The sequence below is a fragment of the Aegilops tauschii genome, chromosome 5 (assembly GCF_002575655.3).
Source record: "Aegilops tauschii subsp. strangulata cultivar AL8/78 chromosome 5, Aet v6.0, whole genome shotgun sequence".
Taxonomy (NCBI): domain Eukaryota; kingdom Viridiplantae; phylum Streptophyta; class Magnoliopsida; order Poales; family Poaceae; genus Aegilops; species Aegilops tauschii.
In genome coordinates this window covers 574,430,201-574,445,384 of record NC_053039.3, presented here as the reverse complement: position 1 = coordinate 574,445,384, position 15,184 = coordinate 574,430,201, and the positions used below count along the sequence as shown (strand labels likewise).

The 15,184-nt window shown below is 44.4% G+C and overlaps 1 long non-coding RNA gene across 1 annotated transcript; it reads right to left on the bottom strand.

Annotated features, from left to right (window-relative positions):
* Positions 1-2,292: 2,292 nt before the first annotated feature.
* Positions 2,293-4,279, bottom strand: LOC109759877 (uncharacterized). The gene is made up of 2 exons (XR_012183507.1): positions 3,752-4,279; positions 2,293-3,145 (listed from the first exon to the last, which is right to left on the bottom strand). It is a non-coding gene; the product is annotated as an uncharacterized lncRNA (long non-coding RNA).
* Between the last annotated feature and the right edge of the window lie 10,905 nt (positions 4,280-15,184).

Sequence of the window (15,184 nt, the reverse complement as noted above, 5' to 3'; positions counted from 1 at the left end):
ATAGGAAACATGGCTAGCAACGATGAAGGACAGGGTTCTGGTGATTGCAACGTCTACACGATGGCAGACGTCTATTTGAACCTTCTCGATGAGCAACGGTTGTTGCAGGGCCCACATGTCACATCCGAGACTGAGACCGACATCGAGACCGGCAGTGAGACGGGCACCGGCGTCGAGACGGGCACCGAGACTGGCGAAGCCGGTATAGAACCGATACCAAAGAGGCAACGGCGCCCAAACCAGCTCATCACTAATAGACTGGTGGTCACGGAGGCGGACGACGGCAATTTTGAGACAAAAGAGCCTGCAGAAGCAAGCGCGTGCTACGACAATCAAATAGGCTGCATCCTATGGGCAACCGCCACCATCAACGATGAGAAACTAAAGAAGATACCAGATATGAAGCATTCCCTCCTAACTAAGCTGCACCAGGTATTCTTGTTCCCGCGCCGGGATGAAATCAAATATACTGATCCAGATAAAGACCCGGCAATGAAGAAGATAAACAAACGCACCACAAGTTTAGCAGTGTGTTGTCCGCCTGGAAAGTAAGGGTGAAACATAGGATCATCGACAAAAAGGAACCCTACTCCAAGATTGTAAAGGATAATCCGACAATTACAGAAGAGCATTTTGAAATATTCAAGGCGGTTTGCGTTGCCGAAGCTGCCAAAGAAAAGTCAAAGTACATGAAGGGGCTCCAAGAGAGGAACATGGGGTGCCACCACCTCGGAAGCTGTGGTTACGCGGGGAGATTTTGCTTCTATTTTTGCCAAGTCTGTCTCTTTCTGTTGCTCAACTATAAATGTTGCATATTATCGACTCATGTGACGATGCAGGTACATAGATCATCGATGGAGAAGAAGTGCTACGCCAGGAGTATACGACGAGTGGCCGGAGTGTCAGGCCCAGGTGTACCGGTTTTCGAGCGACAGCCAGAGACGGTTAGATAGCAGAGCCGAAGCAGAAAGTAGTTAGTTTAGGTTCACGCTAGTGCGAGAGAGGGATACGAACCGGTGCCTATAAAAGTACAACATTATATATGATGAGACATGCCATGTAACTTGTATAGCTATATCATGATTATGATGTGACGACATGATTTGTGTTGGATGATATGATGAGACTATTATGTGTATGATATGATGAGCATATTACAAGTTTATGATATGATTAAAATACTATATAAAATATGTACAAAAACATCGCAAATACGTAGCAAAAAAATATATGTGAAAATATAGTAGTAGTGCTCTTTAGCGCTGAATAAGAAAACGCTACTGCTAAACCACTTAGCAGTAGCGCTGGTGTGGACAGCGCTACTGCTAAGTAGATATAGCAGTACCGCGGGCAAAAGCGCGCTACTGCTAAATGTTAGCTGTAGCGCCATATCAGTAGCGCGGTGCCCCGCGCTACTGATAGCCTTTAGACCCGCGCTACTGCTAGGCTTTTCCCTAGTAGTGTTAGGACAATGAGGCTGCCTCCAATGCACGGGTGCTTAGATGAGGTGCTAAGCATATTAAATAGCTTAGCAACCAAACTCCCCAATGCATAGGTGCTTAGCTTCCTGTAGCTAAGCTCTCTTCATTTAATTAGCCGTAGGATCTTTTGTGGTATGTACACTTTGTGGCCTATTTCTGCCACGTATTAAGCAAATATATTTAGTAATGCATAATATATTTATTCAATTTAATGGCAGCACAAATGATGCAAGAACAAAAACACAAGTAAACAAAAGCTTTGCCGTAAGCAGCGAAATATGCAGTAGTTTTATCTACTAAACTTACGGAATATAGGTCGTTTCCAACTGTTGTTGACCCGCAAGAGATTCTTGTTAATATCTTTTCAGGAATACAGAGACCAGCATGCCCTTCTCAGCTAGGAATTCATTAATCTTCAGCAAGCTGTTTAGTTCTTATGGCACAGTTTAGTTCTAGCTAGCTGGCGAAGTGCAAAAGAGATCATGGACTGTAGTTTGCATGACAAAGTTGCAAGAATCTGGGACTAGGCGATGGCGTTCAGATCACATACTACTATTTATATCAGAGTCTCCATTGCCCATAGTTCAGACTTCAGACTATGAATTATCTATGGTTCAGATCACATGCTATGCAGAATAGACTCTCCATCTTATGGTTCAGTCTACCAATTACATACTGTTCAAACTATCAATTAGCAAGAAGCAGAGAAAAAACTCATATAAGCATGGACGGGAGAGAGACAAGCACGGGGTGAAATTGAAACAGAACACGGACACGTTTTGAATGAAATCTGGAAAATAAGTACTGAAAATATCACAAAACACATCAACTTGTTCTCATGAGGGTAACCGTTCACAGGAATGAGGAAATAGCATAGATCTTACTTTGCTTGAGAAAATAGAAATAACATAGGTTTACATCTCACTTGATATATCCAACACAAGGTAGAGACATGCTTACACCACATGCATATAGTTCATCTAATAGATTCGATCAATGAGTTCTATCACACTACAGAGTTAACATGAATAAGGAAATAGCATAAACCTCACATTTCTTCTGGAAATAGTATAGACCTCAGACTTGCCATTGCCTTGGCACGTTCAACTTTCGCGTCGTCATCCATGGCACTTGTATCAGCAAACAATAACTTCTGCTAGAGCTCAATCAATTTTGTCTCCTTGGCAAGTTTAGCGGTTTCAAGCTGCTGACTTGAGAGTTGATGTTGGCTATCTATAACCTTCTGCCGCTCCAGCCTAGACGTTTTCTGGGTCTCAATAAAAGTGTCAATTTTTTCTCCAAGCAAAGTAACCGACTCCTTCGGTTTGCGTTTACCATCACGCTCATCCTTAGATGTATCACAACCCGGAGGGCGCTCCTCATCTTCCACATCAATAGCACCAGATGTTATATCTATTTTATCTTGCTCCCCATTCATTTTTTTTCATTGCTGCAAGCCACTTTCCGTTGTCCTTCAGATCTCTCCACATTGTCAAATGTTGGAAAGCTGATTGTTGGTTGGCTTCATATTTCTCCAAGGCGAAGGCCTGTAGCTGCTCCTCACCATAACCACATGCGATCGATAGTGCATTGGCTGGAATGGTGGGGTTCGTGGACTGCCTGATAAACTAAGAAAACAATCAGGTGGATGGGTATACATTGGCCTGAAACAAGCAACAACAAAGTAAAGAAGACAACATCACTTGCTTAGATTCCTGAACAGGAGAACAATGTCATGGAGGTTAAGTAACACACTTTTCGTACTAACAACTTTTGACAATTCTAAACTGTAGTTTGTATAACTAGGTAACTATTTCACAAAACTTAACTGACAATTTGTATGACTAGATAGCAAAACTTTGAAATTTCTTGTTGATTCTGAACTAGACTGAACCTAGTCTGTATAACAATGGAATCAGCAGCAGACCCCCATTCTTTGATCATCTCCACAGGGTTACTAGACCAGCAAGAAAACAATGGGAGGTGCCCTCCAATTGCTGCCTAGATCAGGAACGGAAGTGTTTTATCTTGGTAAGATGAAATTAAAACCCTCACTAATTGGATGATGGGGATTCAATCTCCTTGCTTGTACCACGTACGCACACAATCCTTTGCTTCAATCAGTAGACTCTTAGGAGATTAACATCCATTGGGATTGAATGGGTCCAGAGAAAACTGAATTCAGTAATCCTTTGCTACAGATTTACATATACATATGCAGTAGTTTTTCAGTTAGTGATACTACAGATTTTGCAATGTAGGCTCCTTACCAAAGACCAGGTGCTGACTGGCCGGAGGAGCTGTTGGCAGCTGCGAACATAGGAGGAGCCGGTGGTGCAGCGGCGAACAGAGGCGGAGCCGGTGGTGCCCCGGCGAACAGAGGCGGAGCCGGTGGTGCCCCGGCGAACTTCTCCCGGCGACGGTCCATGCGGCCGGCTGAAACTGAGGATGGTATGGCGGCGCTGTAGGCGACGATCAGCGGCGGGGCGGGGCTGCTGGTGGAGGATGGAGCGGCTGCATCGGGGCGACCGCGCTGGGCGAGGAAGAAGAAGCGGCGGCAGGGGTTGCGCGTGGGGGAGTTGGGGAGGAACGAGAAAAAAGGAGGCGACTGCTCGGTACCCAGCCGCACGGGATCGATTAATAACTCCACCTTTTGCCTAGGTATCTGCGTCTGGCACCGTTTCCTTGTGGGGTTACTGAACGAGACTCTCTCCTCATTAATTAACATGACACATCAGCATTTTGCTCAGCTGGCAGGCTTAGCACCGATCCAGGCTGGAGCACTGGGACTAGCCTGAATGCATGCCCATTTAGATCGTTCACACACAAACACTGTAAAACTCAATGATGCGCATGAAGCCACATTTGTTTTTAAACATGGTATGTGTGCCCCTCCCCTCATCCTTGCTGAAGCGGATGTTTGGCTCTCGCGTGTGTAGCCTCTCCACAAATTTATAAATGCATTTGTATTTGTAGATTGCTTTTTAGTAGATGAACTATTCATTCTTAAAGTTCATGAAGTTTTCTTTTTTTGCATAGATCACATTTCAAGGTATTTCATCCTGAAATTTTACACACATACACATAAAATCCAAATAAAAGAAGTTACCATGCAATTGTACTTCTCTATTTACTTCTTTGCACATGTCACAAATGATCAAACTTATAGATGAAATTGTACATGGATGTAAGGCACAACATAAACTATTTGCTCGAATAGTATTTTTCAAGTTTGTAAGTTTATGTTGTGCCTTGCGGATCTGGATGGTTCTTTGCACATGGGAAATGGGAAATCCAGATCACGGAAGAACCATCCAGATATGGATCCTCTCCATCCATCAAGTCATCAATGTCGTCTTAGGGGTTGTTTTCGGTCATGAATGCATTGTGGTCTTGATCGTCCACACACATATTTACGACCGGCAGGGCAAGAGTAGTTATGTCACAACGCTCATTGATATGCATAACCCAGTACATTGTACGTAGGTGTTAGGACAAATTTTTTTCAATGATTTGTTTATAAACATGGTATGTGCCCCCACCCCACCCCGTGCGGTAGCGGACGTTTGGCTCTCGGGTGTTAGGACAATGAATGCATGCCCATCTTGATCGTTCACACACACACATCGTAACACTCTCTTATGTGCAGGAAGTCAGATTTATTTTAAAACATGGTATGTGCGCCCCCTCCCTCTTCCATGCTGACGCGAATGTTTGGCTCTTGCGTGTGTAGCCTCTTCACCAATTTATATATGCATATGTATTTATGGATTGCTTTTTAGTAGATTCACTATTCATCCTCAAAGTCCACGAATTTGTCCTTTTTTCACACATCGCATTTCAAGGTATTTCATCCTGAGATTTTACACATATAGACGTAACATCTGAATAAAAGAAGTTACCGTTCAACTGCACTTCTCTATTTACTTCTTTGCACATGTCACAAATTATCGTATTTTTAGATGAAATTTTACAGCTATGCAAGGCATAACATAAACTATTTGCTTGAATAGTATTTTCAAGTTTGTAAGTGTACTACTCCCTTCTTCCCAAAATATCATACGCGCTTGACTTTGCACGGTCATTGATGCACGGCTTTGACCACTACTATATATCAAGGTACATTGTTTGAAAATGTATAAATGGCATGGGTGTATTTGCCTTACGAAACAATTTTATTTAATATGAACATATATTAATTTTATAGACATACAATACGTGAAAATTATAGTAAAAGTTATACAATAAAGACCAGAAAAGTCAATTAGCGCGTTATATTTTGGAAAGATGGGAGTAGCTTAGTAGCTTTTTTCACGGGAGGCGGTGTGAAGCATGGGAAACGGGAAATAGCATACCACCATCCAGATCACGGAACAACTATCCAGATATGTATCTTCTCCATCCATCAAGTAATCAATGTCCTCTTGGGGGTAGTTTCCGGCCATGAATGCATGGCGGTCTTGATCGTTCACACACATATTTTCAACCAGCAAGGCAAGAGTAGTTATGTCAGAACGCTCATTGATATGCATGACCTGGTACATTGTACATACATGTTAGGACAGATATTTTTTTTCAAAGATTTGTTTGTAAACATGGTACATGTCCCCACCCCATCACGTGCGGATGCGGACACTTGGCTCTCGGGTGTTAGGACAATGAATGCATGCCATCTTGATTCTTCACACACAGACATCGTAACACTCAATGATGTGCCTGAAGTCAGGTTTGTTTTTAAACATGGTATGTACGCCCCCTCCCCTTCCTTCCTGAAACGGATGATTGGCTCTCGCGTGTCTAGCCTCTCCACCAATTCTGACATTCATATGGATTTGTAGATCACTATCTTCTCCATTCATCAAATTGTTCTTATCACAGTGGTTGTTCCCAGTCATGAATTCATGCACGTCTTGATCGCTCACACACCAACATCATGTTTATTAACCAGCGGGCCAAGAGTAGTTATCTCACAACACCCATTATGATATGCACCAACCCCGATAGTACGCACATGTTTGCATAATGAATTGTTTTCAAACATGCATAGTATGTCCCCCCCCCCCCCCCCCCCCCCCGCGTCCTCCTCCGAAACGGCCGTTTGGCTCTCTTGTATGTGGCCTCCACACCAAATTTATATGGATTTGTAGATTGCTATGTTCACCGTTAAAAAATGCATGGTCCATTACTCAAAATTTGCCATGAACCAGAAACTATAATTGCCATGGTGAATAACTTAAATTGCCATGATACATGCACAAAAAAATTGCCATGGTTCATATATATAAAATAAATAATTTTCATGGTCAAAATACTAAAATTGCCATGATCCATGAATTAAGTTTGCTGTTGTTAGTTACTAAAAATTGCCATGGTCCATTAATAAAATTTGTCGTGAGAAGTAGTTGAAATAAAATTGTAGTCTCTAGAAGAAAAATAACTGAAATATATCATGGCAACTTTAGTGTAAACACTATGGCAACTTCAGTGTAATATGATGGAAACTTTTGGCCAAAAAAAAGTCGTTGAAACATATTAATATGGAATCTAGTTTTGAAGATCTAGTCAAGACGGATTTAATGATGAAAACGGGTTTTAAATCAGAATTTTTATTTAAGAGATGAACATTTTTAAGTCTAGAACACACAAAAAAATCCGCTAATGTCATACTGTTTGATGTGGCAAAATAGATGATAATGGAGGCGTTTGGACCATGTTATTTCATGCTACACATGTGGCACTTATCATTTGGGTTTAACTTTTCCCCTGAACTAGTATAAGGAAATTTTTAGTTTTGTAAGAGATACAAAATTAGTACAATGAATTTCTCGAATTTCTCAAAAGTTGTATCGGGAATTCACATTTTACCACTTAAGCATTGACTTTAAAACCATTGGCTGAATATTTTTCTAATACTTGACACAGGAAAAAAAGTATGCAACCCTCATGCGTATATGGAGAAAAAAACTAGTAGTACACGGTTACACCAGAAAAGTTTATTTTTTTTAACACAGTATAAATCGTAAATTCCCACATACACACCATACACTCACCCTAGTATGAACGCGCGCATGCACACTCTACCCCTATGAGCACCTCGAATGTACAACATCTCGAGGTTGACAAAGTTACCACAACCGTCTCAATGGAAACGTCTCCTCCCACTAAACGAACATCTTTGAAAAGCCTAAAATAAATTTTAAAAATGCGAGCAGCAGTGCCAAGTCCAAGACTTAAACCCTGATGGGCTAGTTTCACTACAAATAACCTAACCATCTGAGTTATGCAGAGATACGAAGAAAAAAAGAGGTCAAACCAAATGTTCACTTTTTTCGTGAAAAGGGAGGATTGCAAACTTTCCTGTGTTCCACGGTTGCTTTTTCCTTTGTTCAAAACACATAAAAGACATTTAATCCTATGAAACGGTCTCTTTCCATTTCTCTTGCAGATTTCCTTTGGCCCGAAAGATGCATAAAATTGGACCAAGTTGTTTTGTGAATAGGGCCCAGACTTATATTGAAATTAAGCTATGGTACAACTCACTCCAGAAAGAAACGAACCGACTCACCACACATACCAGATCGAGATGAGGGCGTGCTGCCATCGCGCCGCTCCCTTCCAGAGCAGGAAGGGAACCATGGATGAGCTCATGGATTAATGACAGATGGGAAGTATTCACCTTCGATCCAAACAGACCAGCACACAGGAATGATGGATCAACAACGCATCACCACATGCGCCGGTTTGATAGGTCTCGCCGTTCAGACACTACCGACGGCGAAATCCAATAGATCTGAAGATCAGCAGCAAGCCGGAATAACCAGTAACCCATATCCACCAACAAAGACAACAAGTACCTCACCTTCATGTAGAAATTTGGTGCATTATTGTTTGCCCCCATCGCCACCACTGGAGTCAAAGAGATGGATGGCAGAAACTACACAACTAGGCTAGAAGAAACTACCCTATCGTACACAGGTCCACCTGGCCAGACCAGTTTCCTCTCCTCCCATGTCGACGGTGAGGCCGTCCGGAGAAGAGAACGATGCGGATCTAGCCGGTAGAAATGGATCGCCTTTCGTGTTCGCCTGGGCAACCAAAGCGAGACCAACACATCAACATTTGGGCTTTGTCAAATTGGACCAAGTTTCTTGAGGAGATCTCAAGCGCGTCCATCCAACCACTTCACTCTCTTCACCTGGCGGTAGAGAGGCGGCAGTTCTTGTCTTGTTTGGACGCCAACGAGCGCGGTGATCTCCACCCCTCTCTGTCCGCTGCTCCGACGGCTGGAAGAGGGGGGTGGGCTCCCGTTTCTCTCCCTATTGGTCCATAGGTATTAGTGTTTCATCTTTGTCTAGTAGTGCAAGTGGTGAGGTTGGTGCTGTGTCAAATAAGGTGCTATCTTCTCCATCCATCAAGTCCGCGTCATCTCAGTGGTTGTACCTGATCTTGAAAGCATGCCCGTCTTGATCGTTCACACACAGACATTGTATTTGTTAACCGGCTGGCCAAGAGTTATTATGTCACAGTATTCATTGGTATGCATGAACCTAGATTGTACGTGTATGTTTGGAAAACTAGATGACCCAGACGTTCCAATGGATATTTGTAGAAACTTCTATCGTCGTCGTATATTTCTGCAATGGATGTTTGACAAGCTTTATGCCACATGAAGTAAACGATTGCATGATAGGCATTCAATCCTTCGTCGTAGATGTTTGAAACTTTGATCTACAAAGCGACAATATTCCTTAACCCGGATGCTAGAGTACAATACAAATTGTTATTTTAGGTGGACCAAACAACTGCGGCACTCCTAAATACAAACTATCTAAATTCATCATATGTGCCCTCAGTTGCCGGTTGAAATGGACTTATAAAAAATAATCTCATAGTAGCGCATGAGAAGGCAAAAGTTATATTTTGATCCCTAGCACAAATGCACCCAGATGATCAACAAAATCGAAAAAAATAGTTAAAAAATTCAAAAAAACTGAAATTTTTTCGTGTTAAACTTTGACAATTTTTTTGTATGCTTGCGAATTTTCAGAACGAAATGACATTCGTGGAAGTCATGGCAGAAAAAGTAAAATCAGCACTGAAAATGTTTTCAAAACTAGCAATTTTTGGAACAATTTTGTTTTGTTTTACCACCACTTCCACGAATGTCACTTCGTGCTGAAATTGTGCCAGCAGGAAAACATTTGTCAAAGTTTGACAAAAAAACAAATTTAGAATTTTATACCTTTTTACTATTTGTTTCGATTTTACTGCTCATTATGGAGCATTTGAGCTCAGGAGCAAATACTCTACGTTCATGAGAAGGGAACTATTGATGGACTGAAGGTGGCATGCATGTAATTACTCCGGTGATGCGGCATACCTACATGTGCTCTAAAAGAAACTATCTCTCGTTTGGTTTGCACTGGAGAGAAATGCATGGAATTTGGATTTGCATATCGCTAGCTTGTCCATCCAGCAAGTCATCATCGTGTCGGTGGTTGTTTGCGGTCATGAATGCATGCATGTCTTGAGCGTTCACACACAACCGCCCTAATATATTCAACCGCTAGGTCAAGAGTAGTTAATATCATCACAACACCCACGATATGCATGACCCCAGATTGTATGTACGTGCTCGAACAATTAGATTAGATCGTGGTTGGCATGACTTAGAGCATCTACGGCCGTACTCTCCAAATTGATCAGACAGACACACGACCATTGATCCAATAAGAGGAAGAAGAAAAAAATAACTCAACGGGACCCCTCAAAGCCTTCTTAAACACCCAGGCTGTTCGGCACTTCTCATATATGGAGCAATATGAGAAATGCCCGGACGACTCCCGTCAATGGACCTGCGTCCGTCACATAGAATTTGGCCCACCAATGATCATCTTTTCTCATATTCTTTTTAAGTTTTTCTCTTCTTTCTCTTTTTTCATCTCCATCAATCACATGCATATGACCGGACGTAAAGGGGGAAAGTAGGGACTTGGCTGTGGAAATAATAATTGAAGGCATGACCGGTCACTGTCCGTGGACACCCATGGCGCGTCCACAGACGTTTGAGGGGCCGGATTAGGTGTATCCGGTTTTAGATGTTCTTACCTTCTATCTTCATCAACACTTTCCAGCTAAACATCCAACTGAAAAACTTCCCCTCCGATGCAACATAGAGACCCATGTTGAAGCTAGGGGATATTATAGGCTACGGAGAAAAATCAAGGGGAAGAAATAGGAGGGAAATAGATCCATATATAGTGCTATAGCAAAACTCCATGAAATTACTCTTTCTCGGCTGTCACGGAATTGAAAGAGAAACCTAACCAAGGTCACTAACTTTTAGCTAGCTAGCAGGGGCAATGCTAGACCCACGAATTATGTGTTACATGCCTTACGTAAATAGCAACGTGGAGCATCATTAGTGGATCATTAGGGGGACAGGGCCCACCCCCTGAAAATCAGGGGGGTGAGAAGACTAGATAGGCAGTTTACGTAGGTTTTCGTAGCTGGTTATGTAGATGTAGGATTATCGAGCTAGCAAAACTAGTCAAGTGTACTTTTTCTCTCTCGATAAAGGGCGCTTTTATTAACTCAGAATGTAGCATCAAGTGAATACAAATCATGATGAATAATACCCGACCTCTGCATAGTTATGATGCACACTGCCAAACACAGTCTGAAAAAAAGATAAAAGCTTGCATATCGGCACCAGTAGAGTAAAAAAGGACATTCAATGTGCCTATATCAAAAGAGGGGAAGGAGGATCTCTGCCGGAGTACCGGCGGCGGCATACTTCTTCATGGCGAGGCTCGCGCGGTTCCAGCCAGCTGCAAGATCGGGACGACGCGGCTTCCAGTGAAAATCGTGCCTGATTGAGGTCTTGGCGGACGATGGTGGAATCTCCGAAGTCGTTTTCTTCTCGAGGCATCGCCGTTGCAGGTCACGTCAACTCAATCAGGATGTTCCGGGGGAAACCCAAGATCTGGGTCTACCGGATCGGATGATGACGACGCCTTCGGTCTCCCTCTTAGGGTATAGCTTTGGAGCAAGTGCTGGCTGGAGGGGACAAGAGCAGGAGCGGTGTTACATCTACCGCAAGGTCGAAGGCGGAACTCGGCGGCATGGCGCGGCGGAGATTCGACGACGGGCGCGTGTGGATGGACACGTGCATGATGGTTGTATCATGTGGCGTCACAGTGACATCGATGGCAGTATTGCCCGATGAGGTTGATACGTTCATCACTCCTGAAGGTGGGACAATGAAAGATGGTGGTTGTTGATCCTAGAGTTGCGCACAGAGGGTCTAGCTAGTAAACCAGACGGAGGTAGTAACATCGATGGATGACCCATCTTAAGTCTTGACCATCCCCTGCCTTGTGATGACGTACAGTCGGTGACGTCGACGATGCTGCAATGAAAATCTTTTGTGACAATACTGCTGCAATTGCCTTGGCAAAGGAATCCAAATTTCACAAGGGGACCAAGCACATCAAGAGACGCTTCAATTCCATCCGAGATCAAGTCCAGGTGGGAGACATAGAGATTTGCAAGATACATACGGATCTGAATGTTGCAGACCCGTTGACTAAGCCTCTTTCACGAGCAAAACATGATCAGCACCAAGACTCCATGGGTGTTAAAATTATTACTGTGTAATCTAGATTATTGACTCTAGTGCAAGTGGGAGACTGAAGGAAATATGCCCTAGAGGCAATAATAAAGTTATTATTTATTTCCTCATATCATGATAAATGTTTATTATTCATGCTATAATTGTATTAACCGGAAACATAATACATGTGTGAATATATAGACAAACATAGTGTCACTAGTATGCCTCTACTTGACTAGCTCGTTGATCAAAGATGGTTGAGTTTCCTAGCCATAGACATGAGTTGTCATTTGATTAACGGGTCACATCATTAGGAGAATGATGTGATTGACTGGACCCATTTCGTTAGCTTAGCACTTGATCGTTTAGTTTACTGCTATTGCTATCTCCATGACTTATACACGCTCCTATGACTATGAGATTATGCAACTCCCGAATACCGGAGGAACACTTCGTGTGCTACCAAACGTCACAACGTAACTGGGTGATTATAAAGGTGCTCTACAGGTGTCTCCGGTGGTGTTCGTAGAGTTGGCATAGATCGAGATTAGGATTTGTCACTCCGATTGTCGGACAGGTATCTCTGGGCCCTCTCGGTAATGCACATCACTATAAGCCTTGCAAGCAATGTGACTAATGAGTTAGTTGCGGGATGATGCATTACGAAACGAGTAAAGAGACTTGCCGGTAACGAGATTGAGCTAGGTATTGAGATACCGACGATCGAATCTCGGGCAAGTAACATACCGATGACAAAGGGAACAACGTATGCTATTATGCGGTTTGACCGATAAAGATCTTCGTAGAATATGTAGGAACCAATATGAGCATCCAGGTTCCGCTATTGGTTATTGACCGGAGACATGTCTCGGTCATGTGTACATAGTTCTCGAACCCGTAGGGTCCGCACGCTTAAAGTTCTGTGACGATCGGTATTATGAGTTTTTGTGTTTTGATGTACTGAAGGTAGTTCGGAGTCCCGGATATGATCACGGACATGACGAGGAGTCTCGAAATGGCCGAGACGTAAAGATCGATATATTGGACGACTATGTTTGGACACCGGAGTGTTTCGGGAGGTTTCGGACATATACCGGAGTACCGGGGGTGTCGGGGATATACCCCGCGGCGTAACCCGGCCGGAAGTATAACCTGGCCGGACTTGGCGACTCACTAAGTGACCCGCCCGAGCCTGGCGACTCATGGGTGACCCGGCGAGCGGGTCAGAGGAACGACAAGACCCGGTGGCCCAGAAGGCGGTTTATGGAAGGTCGGTTCATGTTATGGTGGGCCGGTTTATGAGCAAAGCACAAGGAATATTCTCCTACAAAGGAAGCAAGACTAGGACTCCACTTGTAATAGAGTAATCGTAATCCAACTAGGACTGGTCATGTAAACCGCCTCTCTAACTTATATAAGGAGGGGCAGGGCTCCCCAAAGTGGGACAAGCAAGAAGAAATAATCTCTAGGGCTAGACACAAAGAGCCGGTTCACCGGCGACTCTCACATGATCATAATGAGACCTAGCCACAAACATCATGTAGGGTTGTTACCGGATGATGTTTCCCGGGGCCCGAAGTTGTCTAAATATTTGTCTTGCGTGTTGCGTCTCTCGATTCCGCTCAACCCCTCTCAAGCTACCACATAGATGCGTTGGCCTCACGACTAAGTCCTCACTAGGACATCTGCCGTGACAAAACCACGACAGGGGGGTTACCGGAACCCCCCGGGAGTGTAATGGGCCTATTGGGACTTAGTGGAGAAGAGGAGGGGTGGCCAGGGCAGGCCGCGCGCCCCCTCCGCCTCTAGTCCGAATTGGACAAGGAGGGGGGGGGGGCGACGCCGCCCTTTCCTTCCCCCTCTCTCCTTCCCTTCCCCCTTCTCCTACTCCTACTAGGAAAGGAGTCCTACTCTCGGTGGGAGTAGGACCCCCCCCCCCCTTGGCGCACCCTCCTCCTTGACCGGCCGCCTCCCCCCTAGCTCCTTTATATACGGGGGCAGGGGGCACCCCAAGACACAACAATTGATCATTGATCTCTTAGCCGTGTGCGGTGCCCCCCTCCACCATAATCCACCTCGATCATATCGTAGCGGTGCTTAGGCGAAGCCCTGCGTCGGTAACTTCATCAACACCGTCACCACGCCGTCGTGCTGACGAAGCTCTTCCCGGAAGCTCTACTGGATAGCGAGTTCGCGGGATGTCACCGAGCTGAACGTGTGCTGAACGCGGAGGTGTCGTCCGTTCGGTACTGAGGATCGGTCGATCGTGAAGACGTACGACTACATCAACCGCGTTGTCATAACGCTTCCGTTTACGGTCTACGAGGGTACGTAGACGACACTCTCCCCTCTCGTTGCTATGCATCACCATGATCTTGCGTGTTCATAGGATTTTTTTTTTGAAATTACTACGTTCCCCAACAAAGAGGAGGAGCGGTGTTACATCTACCGCAAGGTCGAAGGCGGAACTCAGCGGCATGGCGCAGCGGAGATTCGACGACGGGCGCATGTGGGTGGACACGTGCATGATTGTTGTATGGTGTGGCGTCGCGGTGACATCGATGGCAGTATGGTCCGACGAGGTGGATACATTGATCACTCCTGAAGGTGGGACAACGAAAGATGGTGGTTGTTGATCCTAGAGTGGCGCGCAGAGGGTCTAGCTAGAACCGTTGATTCTCTCGACCGGTTTGCCAGTGGGTGGCTTGTTTTTTTAAGAATCAACGGGGGTGGGGGAGGGTTCCCCCACCTGAATTGCGGGCAGCTTGTTGAGGCCACTGGAATAGATGTAGTGTGCTGATATGCGGTTAGGGCACATCATCAAGATTGTTGTTGTAGCGACAGTAGTTGCTAGGAAGGTGGCTTCGGATTGATCCATGCATTTGTTTTGTTGGGTTCTGTGCAATAATATAGTAAATTATTGTATGCATCACTTTGTTGCAGAGGCAGGGATATTCCTCCTCGAAAAAATGGGGTCCAAATTGCATGCAATTTGTTGACACATGCCCTTGGATATTGAGTGCTCATCAGTGAGAGAAGAACCATCACCGAAGACGGGGTGGCGGCTGCTACGTCGAAGGGGATTGGC